Raw genomic sequence first — 17,931 nt, 5'->3', positions numbered from 1 at the left:
CATTCCATGCGTTTCAATGTGCGGATGGTACCTGGGTCTGGAGGATAGGAGACTCTCCTCCGGACCCGGGTACCATAGAACCTGTGAAAAAAATAAATAAATAAAAAATAAATGTTATATTTACCTTTTTGATGGCCCCCGGTGCGCTCGTCCTCCCTTGCCGGCAGATCGTGGTGGACTGAAGGACCTGCACTGACGTCAAAGTCATGTGACGGCAGGTCCTTCAGTGTACCGCGAGCTGCCGGTAAGGGAGAATGGAGCGAAGCAAGACTGCGGGGGCCATCAGAAGGTAAGTATAGATTTATTTTCTACCATTCTTTTACGGTCACACTATATAAATCCATGCCGGTTGCATGGATTTATATAGTGTGACCAAGTTGACAAGCACTTTCCAAGTGATGCTAAAATCGCTTGGAAAGCGCTTGACAACCCGCATGCGGAAATGCAAGTGAAGAACGCTTCACATCCGCATGTCCCTGGCAGGAAAAACGCATCTACAATCCGCATGTACAATCCGCATGTACAATCCGCATGTACAATCCGCATGTACAATCTGCATGTACAATCCGCATGTACAATCCGCATGCGTTTTTTTCTGCCAGGGAGATGCAGAAACGCTCAGGAAAAATCCGGAGCATTTCTGCATCGTGGGCACATAGCCTTACAGTAATGTTCTGCATGCGAAAAGGTCAGCAAAGAGGATGTCAGTTTAAGAAAATCTGTAGAGAAAATCGGCTGTGGAAATGGACCTGTGCTGCGGATTGGAAATCTGCAATATGTCAATTTCTGCTTTGGATTTTTTCACTGCAACAAATCCATAGCATTTCCACAATTATATCTGCAGCCAGAATACTTTCCACTTAATGTAATGTTCAAAGTAAAATATATGTTGAATGAAATCATAAATTGTGCTAATTGTAGTAGACTGTGTCTGAGTGCCTGACTCCAGTAGGTGTATAAGCATACCGGAAGTTTGGACTTAAGCCCCGATGATTTAGGAAAAAACACAGCAAAAAAGGGCAACAGTGTTTATCTGCCCAGATCTCAGAACTAATGCACTACCAGGCAAAAATAGTGACCAATACCTTTTATATATATATATATATATATATATATATATATATATATATATATATATATATATATATATATATATATATATATATATATATATATATATATTTTTTTTTTGCACTTTTTATTCCAGGGGGCAGCCAGGCCCATCGGTATTGGCATTATAAACTACGGTGTCTGTGCTCATGGGGTGCACTCAGATAGTACTGGGCGGCCCGCCTAAATCTAATAGTATGGGCTTCACTAATAGGCTGTAAGCCAGACACTGTGCACTACCCATGTGTGAACAGCGCCCTATACGAGCCTTTTTTTGTATGCAATTTTAATACTAAGCAATCACCCCCTCCATGAACTGGTAGGATGTGAGTGGTTGTCTCATCAGTATTTTGCACGTGTTTTGCCGCCATCTTTATTATATGGGTTTGCTGCATCCTGGTAGTGCATTAGTTCTGAGACCTGGGCAGGAAAACACTGTTGCCATTTTTAACTGTGTTTTTTTCACCTTAATGGTTTGTAGAAGCGTAAAAGATACTGAGGCTACTCATGATGCGGAATGTAACAAAACAAAACCTACGGGCTGGGAAGATATTGGAAGTGATTAGCACCATCATCTCACAGCAAAGACGTGCTCAGACCGTGGTGTGAAGGTGACAGAGTAAGAGCTGCAGTTTTTCTACAGTTTTTTGCATTTTACTCATCGAACGTGTACGACATTTAATTGTTTATCGAGTATCATTGTGTCACTGCTAAATCCCCGTCATCGTCACGTTGTGAGTAAGAACCAAACAAGACAGTAAACACCTTGTAGTCAGGGCAGAACGGCCCATGCATGCGAGATTGTAAAGAATCCTGCACGAAACTAAACTCCTCCTCTCCAAACAATGTTATTGCTTTATTGCTATAGGAGATATGGAAGATTTTTACTAATTTTACAGCGGTGTAGAATAGTTTTGCTCTTTTTATTAAATGACCACAAAGCAGTGAGTGGCAAACATGTACGTGAAAAAATTTCAAAACTGAACATGAGGTTCTTAGGGAACATTTTCATCAAAGTATATGAGCCCACTGCCACATCATGCCAACCTCCGTAGTGGTTCCCTGGTTATTGTAGTTCTACTGCTTCCCTAAATATCTAAATGTTGTTTTATTGTTAAATCCTGCATTTGAGGTCTTTACATTCAGCGCTCATTTTAATGATCTTTACTAAGTGGGCGTGGCTCACAGGATTCTCAGAGGCCGTGTCTTTATGCTGGTTTGCATTATTATCCTGTGAGCAATGCTCCTTTGGCAAAGACCATAAAAAAATAGGCAAAAATAGCACTAAAAGGCCCATATCTCTTGAGGTGGTCATCATGGTGGATTAAAAAAAAATGCCATACTTAGGGGGTCAACAGGAATAAAATATGAGCAAAAACTGCCCACTTTACACTAGTTGACAGTACCTCTTTACATATGGCACTGTGCGGCAACCACAGTTGTGACACTTCCCCAGTGGGGGGGAGCAACCCGAGTGCCCAACAACACCCATGCTGCTCGGTAAAGCACTGGCTGTGGTGGTCGCCGCATAGTGCCATACCTAATAGAGCAGGAACCCACTCCAGAGGTTTGCTGCTATCTGATATGGCAGTGGGCTTATACATTTTGATAAAAATGTTAACTAAGAACCTTACGTTCAGGTTTCAAAATTTTGTTTAGCCTCAGTAGATCAATGAATAATATTTGGATGCGGTCAATATCTATTTTCTACATATATGACTTAATCTGCTCCCTCGTTTTTTTTTGTTTTTCCTTGGTACCAGAACTTTGGAGTAAATTGTTCATTGCAAGAGAAAGTTAGTGGGCTGGAGGCAAGAGTGAGAAGAAAACGACCTGTGGAGCCAGCAGGTCTACTCTAGGGTGAGAGGTGTAATCGGGAATCTCCTAGAAAGATCTGAAGTTTGTGACTAGGGAGCAGACAGTGAGCTGATCTAAGAAATCATCACGTCATTTTAGAGTAACTTCATGGGAAAATCTAGCAGCGGGAAGCTGCATTTGTTGAACATGCTTTCAGAAGGGTAGAGCAAAGTGCACCTGCGCAGGAGCGCGATTGGGGGACACTGTGTGGATTACTTAGGATGTGTCATCCACATGAAGCAGGAAAGGAAGATGGCAGTTGCGATGAGAGCGGAGGTGCCAAAGGAAGACCAGCGACGCCCACCGGGCCTGTCCACACCTTGAAGGAGTATAATAAAAGTTATTCTTTGTACTATGCAGAGGGAATTGGGGACTTATGTACAGGCTACTGTAAAATAGGCCTTAAAGGTGGTGGCCATACTGGGAAAACCTGGTGATAGATTCCCTTTAAGTTTAGGACTGACCTAATGTCCGAGCTCATCAATTTATGCCATCTATATTCTCAGGCTGTTGAGATCAGTGATTGACTGCTGTGCTGTTGATGAGATGTCAGCACCGCGAACAACATAAATCGGGGAAGTGGTGGAGACTGAGCGCTGGACCCGAGGAGGGTGCTAAGAAGAAAAGTTTGGTTTCTTACAACAAACTTTGCCTGGGGACAAAAATTTTCTGCAATCGGAAAACCCCTTTAAGCAAAGAACATAGGGGCATATTTATTAATATTATTTTAACATAGTAGTTTATGCTGTTTGATAAATCTGACATAACTATAGACTGTCTAGTCTAAGTTTACACAACTTAATTGTTGTTTTACTTTGTGCCAGAAAAATTAGCTAAAATTATGCGATTTTTTTTGTGTATGGTGTCACATATTAAAACACTCCCCTTTCCTCTAAGCCACCTTTTCAGTAAAGCCCTGCCCCCTTGACAGACAAGGTGCAGAAAGTATTTAAATCACATAAATAGGGTACAAGTCATAAAATATACTTTTTGGTGCAAATTGTACAAGGACGGTTGTACATTTTGGTTAGTAAATCTCTATAGAGTTAAATTTCAGAGGGAACTCTTTTTTTTTTTTTTAAATATTATTGATCAACTTTTGTAATGTTATGAATTTTTGTAATAAACTCCATTACCATATTTTGCTTCCTTCTGTCTATAACACCGTCCTGAAAGTGATGGTTTGTCTGCCTAGTTCATTCTGTCGTAGTAGCTGAATTCAACTGCAGGTCTAGCAACTTGACTTTGGATTTGCCTTGACTATCTGTTCGCCTAGCCCTTTTGTCGTGATCTGCTACCTTCTTGTAATTTTGACCTAGGACTGTTACCTAACTACGCCTTTGTCTTACCCCTCTATCTATGACGTACCCTCCTGGCTTTTGACCTATGACAAATTAGCATGAAAAAAAAATTCCAAAAAAGCACCAACACTATGCAAAGCCACAAAAATAGACAGCACAATTATTGTTTGTACAACAAACCAAACTAAAAATCTAAAAATGGACCCCCTAAACGAATTGCGTTTTTTCTTTGCTATTGATCAATATTTGTAATTATTATACTCCTTTGATGAAAATAAAAAATCAATTTCAGGAATATTTCTTAAGTATTTCATTTATTTTATAGCAAGATATGAAAGTAATCAGAATTACTTGTCAATGTTTCTTCTTCTTATTATTATTATTATTATTAGCTTTTATGCTAAGCTTTGCAGTTTCTGGGTTCCAATCTAACCAACTGTTATGCTCCTGTCTCAGCTTTGCTCCCCTCACCCCGGTCCACTGAACTCTGTTGTGCTCCATGTCGGGCTTTATAGATGGCATGGTGTGATCCCATGTGATTGTGGCGCCCCTGAGGGTTCAGTCACCACAGAGGTACTGCACCTCACCCAGAGGTGTGCTGTCTCCTTCTCTCAGGTAAGGAGGGAGTGCTGCCCAGAACCCCAACACCCGCATTCAACACTACACTGCTCCAGGCCCGCTGGAAGGGCAAGATGCTGAGCCCTGTCCCTGGCTGGAGTGAGGGGAACCTAAGGTAGGGGGAACCAGTAGTGGGTGTGGGTGGAGGAATTAGAGTAGGGGAGCACCATAGTAGGAGGTATATAAAAAGGGAGGCCATCTTAGGGTGGCAGATGAGTGAGAGAGGACAGTCAGTCAGGGAGCAGAGTTTCGTCAGGAGCTCTGCTCCACAAGTGGGGCCTAGTGATAGAGGCCCAGGAGGGGAGCAGAGGAGAAAGGCTCCGTTCTATAGAAGGGATCCCAGGGGGTACGGCGATTTCAGGACGGCACCCGTATGCCCTGAATCTGCCAGTTGTCAGAGGGATCAGGCCGCAAGAAGGGGACCGGCCCCTGGGCCAGCCGTGTTACTCCAGGTCTCGGCGGGAAAAACCGGAGGCTTCTGACTTTTATAGTGCAGTTGCCACAGCCTCATCCTAGTCACCGTGAGGGTCAAGTAGGTCCAGGAACTCCAGGTTGCCCAGAGGGACTTCAGAGCACCTGAGCGGGACTGTGAGTGGGGAAGCGCAGGGCAGGAGGGAGAAGACCCAGCGTGAAGTTGGTCAAGGAAAGGAACATAAGAAAGCGGGGTTCTGTCAGGCACTCCTGACACATCTGAGGAAGAACTGAACCCCCGGTCTGGTGATCGCAGCGCGACGTGGGAGGCTGACACCTGTACAGTGCACCTGTGGAACTTACATAAGAACTGTGAGTAAAAACTCAGATGACTGCACTGCACTGCCTCCGTCCATTATTTCAGCTGCGCCATCTCTCCCTCTGCACTACAAGCCCCAGCATCACCACCCACCATCAAACTCTACCCTGCCCTGAGGCCCGCTCCACCTGTGGGGAGCCGTTCCACCCCAGCTGCCTTATTAACTGCCTCAGAGGTCTGCAGCAGCGCTGGTACAAATTACCAGAAACCACAGGTGGCGTCACGATCAAACTATAAACCCCATATAAACTTTCCCCCGTTTTAGTTGACCGCCCTAAGCCACGGACCGGGCCAGCCACTGTGACATATCCCTTTCCCCCAGCATCTATCGGCCCAGACTCCGAGTACCCCATTGCCCTGGGGGCGCGACATAATCATCTGTCTGGGGCTATGTAAGGCCTACCAAGACTTTCTATTTAGACTTTCTATTTGCTCCATAGTTCTGTCTGCTACCTGTTCCCTGCCTTCCAAGACCTCTACTATGTATCCGCCTGTGGCTTCCAGGATGTCTCCTGTGTGCCTACGACTTCCAAGACCTCTGTTACCTGTTCCCAATCTTACCGGACCTCTGCTACCTGTTCCTGGTCTACCAGGACCTCTGCTACCTGTTCCCGGTCTTCCAGGTCCTCTGCTACTTGTTCCCCGTCTTTCAGGACCTCTGCTACCTGTTCTCAGTCTTTATGGACCTCTGCTACGTGTTCGCCTGTGGCTTTTAAGATATCTCCTGTCCGCCTGCAGCTTTTGGGATGTCTTTCAGGACCTCTGCTACCTGTTCTCAGTCTTTATGGACCTCTGCTACGTGTTCGCCTGTGGCTTTTAAGATATCTCCTGTCCGCCTGCAGCTTTTGGGATGTCTGCTAAGTGTTCCCGGTCTTTCAGGACCTCTGGTATGTGTCTGGCTGCAGCTTCTAGGACATCTCCTGTTCAACCGACAGCTTCCAGGACTTGTGCTACGTGTCCGCCTTCAGCTTCCAGGACGTCTAATGTCCACCTGGTACTTCCATGAACTCTACTACTTGTTCCCGGTCTTCTAGAACCTCTGCTACTTGTCCGCCTGTGGCTTCCAGGACCTCTGCTATCTGCCTGCGGCTTCCAGGACCTCTGCTGTTTGTTTTCCATGTGCTTTTGCTGCCTTCTGGACCGATAACCGTTGCCCATGTGCCCACCTAGACCTCGGGCTTAGAAGATCCACCTCACCTAGTGAGCCTGACACCAGCATTTGCATTAAGTATATTTGTATTTTCTTTTTGAGTTTGCCTGTGTTGCCTCTATGTTCTTTGGTTTAATTACATACTCTAAAAGTAATACTAACAGACTAATTTACTTCCTGTGAAATAGACACTAGTGTGTGTAAGCTTCATTTCGGACAGGGACATGTATATGAAGACAATCTCAAATCTGGAATATGTTGGTGCAATATAAGCAATAGGAAATGACTAAATAAATCATATAAAACAACTTAGAATTTTTATGAGAGCAGTGAGTGCATTCATTGGATCACTAAATAACTAATCAAAAAGTACCACTATATCAGGAACTCAATGCAGGTGATATTAAAGGAACTTTTATCTGTCTGACTGAATTTTATTACCTTAAGAACTCTTTTTAATCCATTTTTTCCAATAAGATCATGCACCCATTACAATTAATGTGCTTTTCACAAGTGCTTTTTTTTTTTTATTGCATATAACAAAAACGAATGCAAGAGGGATAGTAAAAATTGTCACCCTGACCAAGAATGAATCTAGCACACTGAAAAAAATAGGTCCTTTTTTATGCACAAGAAAAACTTTTTTTTTGTCAATCAGTTAGATCCAGCTGTCATTATACAGGTAAAAGTTAAAAAAAAACAGTGGAAGCCTCTAGTTGTGAAAGCCACTGTTTTTTTGTGGCTGACCACACTCGGATACAAAGCATGTATCACTTAAAGAGACCCTGTCACCAGGTCAAAAGTAGCCAGGTTCTGTTCTTCTATTATTCCAGCTGCTCCCTTGAGTATATCATATTTAGTTTTTTTTAAATCTGTCATAGGATTCCAGAGATGAGGGACTCTTTATTTAGTGCTAACTTTTCTTGTCTCTACCAAAGGGGCGTTGCTCACAGGATAATAGTGCAGTTCAGCCTAAAGACATGCCCCAGAGAATCCTGTGAGCCACGCCCCCTTGGTACAAACCAGAAATATGAGCACGAACTAAAAAGCCCGATATCTCTGGAACCGTATTATGGGTTTACAAACAACCAAACAATGGAATACTCTGGGGAGCAGCGTGAAAAAAATAAGAGCGAAACCTGGCCACTTTTGACCTAGTGACAGGTCCTCTTTAAGTAGAAAATACTCTGCCAGGTAAATTTCCCTCAGGTTATGTTATCTCTGATTATAAATCTCTGCAATCGTGATCTTTTATTTCCTGGTTAATCGTGCCATACACAGGACTATAATTATGGGAGTAATTATAGGCGTACAATGACAGACAGTGGCACTCGTGTGCCAGTCATGTCTCCAGCACCTCGCAGTCATTGTGTCACATGTCTATCTTCATTCCTGCCATGTGTCTTACAGAATACAAAGTATTACCAAGCTTATTTTTCTAATTAAGAGTTCTTTTGCATACAGACTGGAGGAATTCCAGAAGAATTTGGAGATACTTTTACAAACATGGTAATAAATTGTACTCTCTTACATTATGCGGCCCATATTTTTATAGCTTTTTACAACTTATAAAAAGTGTTGATTAGTGGGAAGCAGCACAAACTCGATACTCCTGGACTCCCCCTCCACCAGGTGTCTCTGAGCATATTTGTCTTGTGTTTTCTCTTCATACCCAAAATCATGTTGCTATGTCAAACCTATTCTAGAATGGATTCTATCGGCACCTGATGGACCACATTGACGTACTATGGGGTCTGTCATGGTTTCTTTGTAGTCTCTGATATTCTGCACTTTACTTTTGATCAAATGTGACAGAAATGCTAATGGAGTCTCAACACAGAACCCTGAAGAGCAGTGTGAGCACAGGGCCCGAATCATGAAGACCGGTGTTGCTCACACCAGTCTTGAGGAACTGTGCTGGAGTCAGATGCTCCTGATTCATGAAAGATCATACACTTTATGATTCAGAAGCGTCTGAGTGGCGTAAACCTCTGTGTGCACGTCGCCACAAATCCTACTCTAGTCTCTGCTAGTGTAAGATTTGTGGCGTAGCGTACTCCCCTGCTCATCGTGAATTTTACCAGCCATGACCTAGTCCCACCACAGGTCCACCTACTTTCGGAGCTTTGCGAAAATGGCGTGAGAACACCAAAAGTGCAAAATCTGGGAATTTTAAAAGCTTTTTACACCAGAATACTGGGGTAAAAGTTTTGATGAATCTGGCCCATAGACTCTTATATGGCAAAGAGGTATTAATCCTTCTCTAATACCAGGATCCAGTTGCAATTACTACTTCTTTACCCCTATAGTTATGCTCCTGGTAGTATGAAAAAATATCTGATATTTCCAGTTAGGGAAGTGATTTTCATAAAATATTAAGAGCCAGACTCTTTTTCAGCCATGAAAAGATTAAGGGTTTACATTGGATCCTCATCTCATCGTAGTCATCAAATTTGTGTTGGACATTAAATGACCTGTCAGTCTATTCGTACAACCAGAGTTTTAGATTTCCAAGAGACTAATAATTTATGAGTTTAAGTTGTTTTTTTTAGCCTCTAAGACTTTCCATCATTAATGAATAATGACCAAAGAGAAAATATCTGATAATTATTCTCTTCCCAAATTATGTTCAGCAGTTTTTCTCTCTTCTATAGTATATGCTCATACACTCTATCAAATGTTTTTTTTCTTCTACTTCCCACAATTCTGTAGATTGTTGCTTTGAACCTATATTTGGAGATTATCACATTTTAAAACCTTCTTGGGAGATTCAAGGAGATATCATCAAACAGCCAGACCATGCTTGGTCCCTTACGAAGCCCAATGCCTATTTATTTTATAGCCATTTTTATACTTTGTAGGATTCAAAACTTTTCACGTCTACAAATTATCCTTGAAGCCTGTCATCCAAAAAGTGTCCTCCCCAATGTGAAAAATAACCAAATTTGTTAAAATGGCAACCTGTACCTCGATTCCAACATTCCAAACCAAAGATAGGTATAACTCAACTATACATACACATGCACATTGTGGTGAGTTTCTAGATAAGAGTGAAATCTACGATGCCCCATTAGTGCCAGACAAAAAGCTCTTATATGTCTCAAAAGTTTCAACCACTTTTCCATCCAAATGACAGTCACAACACCCCGATAATGGGTGTATATATCTATACATCTATATCTAACATAAGGGTCATCATCAATAGCTAACATTTCATAAAATACAGTAGACATGACCATGCTTGTGACAAGTAGACTAGGAAAGATTGTGAACCTTACCAAGTCAGGTTGTGTTTCCATGCAAGTAGAATGAAATGTATTCCTTCCAAATATCCCGTGGACAAATGATTGCCTCCAGTGATCCTGAGGATATTTCTTTGTAATGATGACAAGTGACTTAGAGGCCTGCTTAAATATGATATAATTATTACCTTATGCAGCGTAACAGTAAAACACGCTCCTCCCATCCATCCTTTCCATTTCTAGTCTTGCAGGTTGTGCTTATTAAGATTCTAATGTAGTGTGTCAAAGCCCCACACCATTCCTACAATTCTTCTTACTGTTTATTTGGTATGTGTTTGTTATTTATTATAGTAATACGTTAGGCTTCCAACCTTTTTCATGGCATTTTCTGTCATTTTGAACATGTTAAAAAAAAAACCTTTAAGTCTCAGATCTTGCAGGGATTTAAGCCATTCAGGGAGTAAAAATTGTAGACCACTAATAACTAGAGAAGTACTATTCAGTCAGGACTCACTCATAATTCTATTTCAGGAATTATTCAAGTCAATAAATCATAATTTATGGCAATTTCATCCAAAAAAAAACACTGATGCTGTTTTTCTGGTAGAGACTGCTGAAATTTTTGGTGGTTATACTTTTGAACACAATGTGTCCCAAATTCAGCAAATCTCAAAAGTGGCCTTTTAGTTGTCCCACAAGACTTATCGGGCAGCAAATTATTGGAACATATTTTTTTTTTTAATAGGTAAGTATAAGTAGCTGAATAAATGAAAAATAAAATATATATATATATATATATATATATATATATATATATATATATATATATATAAATAATAAATGAAATAAAGACTAGAATATTTTTTAAGGTAATTTTATATCATAACGTATAGATTGTAAGCTTGCAAGCAGGGTCCTCACTCCTGTAACTGTTGTGATGTTTTTATTGTTTGGACATGTCCTTCGCTTAATTGTAAAGTGCTACGGAATATGTTGGTGCTATACGATTAAAATTATTATTATATCATTGTTATTTTCACAACAGCTTTACAGAACAATGGAAACCTGTAATAAAGGGAAACTGAAATGTAAAAAAAACAAAACGCTATTAACCTGCAGCTATGGGGTTAATCTCCAGGTTAATAGCGTTCTGACACCATGCAGCCACCGCTCTGAGAGCCCCTCTGCCAGGGCTCTCAGTATATAGAGAGTAGTGGCTGTAACCATGCCCGACAGTGACTGACAGCCGGCTCAGGATTAGGTGGGGACTGAAGCAGTGCTAGCAGAACTCGTATGACTGAAAGCCCAAGTCTACCGTGGGAAATAAAGTTCATTTTCTCCCGGCAGAGGGGCTCTCAGTGCGGCGGCTGCACAGTGTCACAACGCTATTAGCACACAGATTAACCCCATATCTGCAGATTAATAATGTTTCTTTACATGACAAGTTCCCTTTAAAGGAGTTGTCCTAGAACAAACATTGATGGCATATCGATTGGATTGATGTAAGAAAGTGACTGTGCCACGAGGAAACCGCTTTGGCATTTTGCCTTCTGTTATCTCCACTCAGATTATCTGGAGAATGCTTGATTGCCCCTTTATGTCCAATAGGTTTTCATCAGAGAAAGTTGTGTGGCAACAATAGGGGATGAAGTGGCGAGAAACTTTTGAGCAGTTGGTAAGAGGGGCAGAGAGAAGCTAATAAATTAAAGCAGTTTGGTGTCAAGGAGTTTGATGGGAATAGTCTATATGTGGTGCCTGAAAAATATGCCATTAACTTATGCGATGATTAGGGTTAGTCTTGCGCATCAGTGGTACATTCATTAAGACCCATTTAGGCAAAACAATAACCAGCATTCATTCGTTTGTGGTGGCCGATTATCAGTCGGTATAAACATGAATGAGCAAAATACTTGTTTAGCGGGAGATTGTATAGTTTATGCTGGCATAAAAATGATCATTAATGGTAGCACATCACTCCATATAGACTGTGGATGTGCTGCTGATTGCATGATCTTTTATATTGATAGAACTATCGTATTAGCGATCGTTCTGTTCCCATTTTTTGTTGCCATGTGGCCAGTAAAGGAGCGTCGAATGACAAGTTTATATTTAATTGATGGATGTTTCATAGCCTAAGAGCGGCCTGCCGAAATGTCCCTTAAGTGGGAGGCTAGAGTGGCCTATTCTTTAGAAAGTGGCAGTGGATTAGAGGCATGTTCATCGGAAAAAACTGTGAACTGGAGGCCAAAGTGAGTGACAGAGAACCTGTGGAAACACTGCGTAGTGGATCACTTGGTGTACGTTCTTTGGACCCACAGGTTTAACTTGTCATCAAGACATCGCCAAGTAACAGGCAAAGTTTCTTGTTTTTATAAGCACTTTACAATTTTACCCAAAGTAGTTAATTAGAAAACCACTTTAGTGTACAAAAGAAATGTAAGATCTTCTTGTTTAATCTACTCTGCAACTGTCTCCCTTCACCACCCCTTACAAATGGGCAAATCAACTTTTAAATAATTGAGTTAAATTTAATTAACCTTTCACTATATTATCTTCTCTCAGCGGTATTACATGAAGTTTCCATTCAAAGTCATGTGGAAGAAGTATAAAGCAATGTTCCATCCTTGGTGTTTCTCTTCTTATTGCAATTTAATCCTATGCAGTCATTAATATTGTATCATTTCCTTCTTCAATCCCCAAATCATCAAATCTAATGTGTTATGTCCACTGAGCACAGCTCCATCTTGTGAGTATAGCTTTGTAGGGGCCATTATACAATTTAGATGATTATCTGGGGGCCATTTTACAATTTACACGGCTATGCGGGAGCCATTATACTGTTTGGAGGGATATGTGTGGGCCATTGTACAGTTTGCAGGGCTATGTGGGGGCCATTATACGGTTTTGAGGGCTATGTGGGGACCATTATATTGCTTGGAAGACTATGTGGGAGCCATTATACGGCTTGGTGGGCTATTGTTGGCCAGTACACTGTTTACAGGGCTATGTGGGGGTCATTATACTGTTTGGAGGGCTATGTGTGGGTCATTATACTGTTTGGAGGGCTATGCGGGGTCAATTATACTGTTTGGAGGGCTATATGCATTCCATCATGCTCTGTGCAAGCCATTATGCAATGTGGAGAGTTGTGTTGGGGCCATCATACAGTGTATAGGGTTCTATACGGGCCATCATACTGTGTGGAGTGGTGTAAAAGCCATTATATGGCTGTAAACTGTATGGAGAGCCATTGTACTGTATGAAGGCTGTGTCGGGGCCATCATACTGTTTTGGGGTCACTGTGGGGTATCACACTTTGTGGGGTGGGGTTTAGTGTAGAGCCATCTTACTGTGTGTGCGGCGGGTACTCCATAGGAATTCACTGTGGGGGTATCATACTGTATTTGTGGGGCATCTTAATGTGTGGAACAACTATGGGGCTTCAATAAGTGGAAAATTACTTTGTAAGGGCTGCAAGTTGTGAGATATGCTCTTCTGTGACCACGCCGAATATTTTTTTTTGAGAGGGGCCTCAAATAGGATTTCTGCTTTATGTCCCCATGATTTCTATGTACGCCCCCTGAGTATAGCTATTATACTTTAATAATGAGGAGCTCTTTTATACACAAGATGTGCTACGAATCTTCTTGTCACTTTTTTCTTATTATTATTTTTCTTTTATGCATCATATTATACTGGTCTCCAGTTATAGTACAGAGACATCTTTTGCCTAGGTGTAACTCCTACAGCTTTAACCCAATATAGTTACACCATTGTCTGTCCTTTCAGTACATAGGACTATAAAGTGTTTGCTTGATCCATTGATTTAGTAAGGAAAGCTTTGAATCTCACACGAATGCAAAACTGCTGGGTTCACTAATACCCAATAAATATGGAAATATTTGTGGGGATATTTGATTCAATGGTCCTCATTTACATCTTGAATTTACTATAATTAATAGGGTTTTTCTGGAATTCTTCAAAAGTTATCAAAGCTTAGGGAATGTTTTAAAGTAATGAAACCCCCTCCATGGACCCCCCTCTACTCCAGCACTGTCACTCTGGTAGTCCCCACTGGTCATGCGGTGATGACGTGCCATCCATAATCATGTGACCAATTACTTAGTGGTCACAAGAACATGCATTAATGTTTAGGCCAGTGAAGGTCTGCATGGGTTAAAGGGGTTCTCCAGTCTAAGGCTACAAGTCTGCAGTCACTCTATGTCACTGCAGAATTGTGAATCCTTACATCGCGCGTACTGTGACGATTCTCCATTGCCAGTCCTTGAAGCGGTGGGTGCGTGATCGCAACTATGTGATTTACATACAAACGGTCACATGCAGACTAGTTGGGCACAATACAGTCTAGTTGGAATGTGGCCGGAAATATGCAAATTGTATACTTGTGGTCACATGGCTGCCCGCTCCTAGCGGTCAAAGAGTGGCTGCAGACTTGTAGCCTAAGGCTGAATAACTCCTTTCGATGGATGATTGGTGGGTCATTACTGCAGAACCAGTGGGGGGCCACCAGAATGGAGGTGCTGGAGTAGCAAGATTGGATTCTAGTTTTATAATAAAACAACAAAATCCGTTTAGGAGACTGAGGCTCTGTGATACATGTATGCAGCACAATGGAGAATTGCACATTCCACATTTGTACAGTACACAATGTAGATTACAGGGACAGACATACTGTACTATAGAACATCACACGTGTCTCCTGGCACATATCACGGCACTAATGAAGAGTCGTAGCATTTTGAACTCATTCCATAAGGATGAATCCTACATCTGTCCTAACGACAGCCTCATGGATGTAGAAAATGCTGGCACAGGTGACTGTAGATGATGTGGAACAGCTACGACAAGGCAGTAATACCGGTTATTCCAGATCTGTGTCTTATTTTAGGCAGATTGCAGTCACTCGGTATTACCTCCACACTCTGTTGTTGTTTTGATTTGAGAGAATTTGGAATAATGTGGCATGTCATTAAGAAGATAAAATCCAACTGTTCATAGTAAAAACAGTAATAGACTACAAATATATGTACAAACAAGACAAGGAATAAATTAGTTGTTATATATTAATATCAATGATGTAATAAATCGTTATTTCATGTGTGCAGCAGTAAAAATCAAAGACATAAAATCCATAGTCACGTGTGTTCCCCAACCAGGAACGGCTTTTAAATGACAGTTCTTGGTCAAGCCGTTATAAATCTGTTACATTTAGCAATTTTTTGTGTTGGTTTCTTGATACAGTTCACACTTTGGAGCACAATCTTATTGGATTCAGTTTGTTAATAAGTTATAGACATTTTTTGGCCCATATGATTTTATTGTTTTGCTTTTACTTACTTGCATTCAACAATCATAATTTGTGTTGCCGTAGTTGTAGAAGATTGTGTTGTTACTTTCTCCTTTCAGTACCATTAGGCTGTGTGCCCATGATGAGTTTTTGACGCTGCATATTTTTGCTGCGTCAAAATTGCAGCGTCTTACAGTTCCAGCAAAGTGAATGGGATTTATAAAAATCTCCTGCTCGCTGTGCTTTTTTTTACGCAGTGTAAACTGACCTGCGGTGCGTGTTTCCATTCCGCAACATGTTAATTTCTCATGCCGATACGCTGAGTATTCTGTGCAGATTTTTCTCATAGACTTCTACTAGGTGCGGAAAATCCACAGGAAAAAAATTGCATATGCCTTTTTAGTGCATTTCCGCAGCAAAAGTAACCTAATTTACATAAAAGGTGCAGAAAATGTGCAACATCAAAAACTCTCCAAAAACTCGTTGTGGGAATGTAGCCTAAGAATGCACATGAGTTAGTTCTCCATTTCCATTTAAAAAAAAATATTTCAGCATTTTAGACATTTAATTAAAGGATTTTCTTTACCATCTATTAGGTTCAAGTTCTCTTGTAGCAGAGATAAGAAATGTGAAATAAATAACAACAATTGCTGATATTAACAAAAAAAAAAGTTGTGGCTACTGGAATCTGGTGACATGAAAGAACAAATTAAAAAATATATATTTTATTTCAGATTAATTTCAACAACCCATTGTATACTGTTGACATGTCATTTAACTAGAATAATAATTCCCAAAGAAACAATAACAGAATTGATGTCATGTTAACAACTCACCTTTCCTCAAAATAAGTAATAATCGATAAACTTAATTTATCCCTAAATTGAAAAATTCAAAAAATAACAGAATTGGTTCTATTCTAACAGCCCCTAGTAAAAAAAAATACTGATATACCCCAATTTAGGTGACTGTAGAATAACACCTGATTTTTATAAATTTTGGGGTGCTGAATCTAAATATCACATCCAATAATTCCAATCAGATGCTGGTCATTTTTTGGTAACTTCAAAATTCATCTTTCATTGATTGCGTACAAGAAGAGCACTATTAGGACATCATGGGCACCACATAAAGAGTGCAGGACATGTGTTGAACATATCAAACAGTGGACAAAAGGTTAGAGAAAAACTCTCAGCTTTTGTGCTCCAATGGTCTGGTGAGAACCTCAAAACCATGTTGATGACTGCTAATTTTGCACAATAAATATCACTGGCTTCACAAGAAAGATAAAACATTAAATGGAGTACTTAAATCTCCCCTTAGCTCTAAGACCGGTTGTTCACCATGATGAAGTCCATATACCCACCTTCACTACAATGGAGAGTTCAAAATAGGATGAATCCTTCCATATGCCCGAAGAAACCGTTGATGATTGTGTGGCCTCATGAGTTGATGTCGAAAAGTACAAGCCATTGACTCAAGCTAAGATAAATGATCTTGTACCAGATCTTGATCTACCAAAGTCATCAGCAGAGTTAAAGGGTTCAAGGCTGTAGGAAAAGTCTCTGTTGGGCCAAGCGGAATTTCCTTCACAGCCATCTAGACTACTTCCCCTCAAGTCTTGGAGCTATGAGTGAAGAGCAAAAAGAACGCTTCCACCAAGACATAACAAAGACATCAAGGCAGATGGAAGGTGGGTTCTTTAACAGTGGTTAATTCCACTATAATAATTTTTACTTGTGTTTTAATGAATTGGATATATTTGTGACATTGTTTGTATTTACATAAATAAAATTTATAGGTGCATTTTTTGTAAACTATTGGTGCATTGTTTATATTGGGTGATCACTGTACATTAGCATACCTCTTTTTCCTTCGGTTGATGTTTATATATATTTGGTATGCTGCATGTTGATCCCATATTGATTGGATGGTGCCCTCCATAGTCTGGAGTTTGTGAATTGATTTATTGGGAAGGGGCCCTCTTTTGGCCCGTTTACCTTCCAACTTCTGGAGTGTTGGCACATCTTTGGCCTTATGGATCTGTCAGCTAGGGAGACGGCCTGGAGTAACCGGGCGTTAGGTGTGTTTGAAGCTGGACCGCAGCAGAACTCTGGCACAGATACAGGTGACTCAGATTTTCATACGCTTACTAAAGAATTGACTAATCTGCATAAATCTCTAACTAAAGTATGGTGGAATGTGAGGAGTCTGGAGGAATATAAAAGACTAGGGTTGGTACCCCGGGGCCTTCGGGTGCAGATCTTCCCTGCTTGGGCGGTAACTGAACCTTTCCAAAAAATCTGGGAAACCGGGCTCCTAAAATGTTCTACCATCCTGATCGACATGCTAATTGAGCACGATCAGGTAGTGCTCAATAAATTGAAATAGGACATTAGAGGACATGAGGATAAATTGAAGAACTTTGATAATGAGAACTTGGTTACCCCGTTTAAAGAGCGCCTGAAAGTGTCCATTGATCAGTTTGAGAAGGAGATTATTAATAGGAAGAAACACAAATTCCAGAGAGATAAGATGGATTTCGACTGTGGGAG

General features: G+C 40.9%; 1 protein-coding gene across 1 annotated transcript in view; it reads right to left on the bottom strand.

Annotated features, from left to right (window-relative positions):
- Positions 1–10,232, bottom strand: part of TRPV3 (transient receptor potential cation channel subfamily V member 3) — a 46,747-nt gene extending 36,515 nt beyond the window's left edge. The window contains exon 1 of the mRNA XM_073668033.1: positions 10,105–10,232. The gene's annotated coding sequence lies outside the window, so the exon portion shown is untranslated. The remainder of the gene's footprint in view (positions 1–10,104) is intronic.
- Between the last annotated feature and the right edge of the window lie 7,699 nt (positions 10,233–17,931).

The sequence above is a fragment of the Phyllobates terribilis genome, unplaced genomic scaffold, assembly GCF_046119375.1.
Source record: "Phyllobates terribilis strain yellow unplaced genomic scaffold, ASM4611937v1 Scaffold_2__4_contigs__length_985480577, whole genome shotgun sequence".
Taxonomy (NCBI): Eukaryota; Metazoa; Chordata; class Amphibia; order Anura; family Dendrobatidae; genus Phyllobates; species Phyllobates terribilis.
The sequence above is the reverse complement of the archived record's forward strand: the minus strand, read 5'-3'. Positions and strand labels throughout refer to the sequence as shown.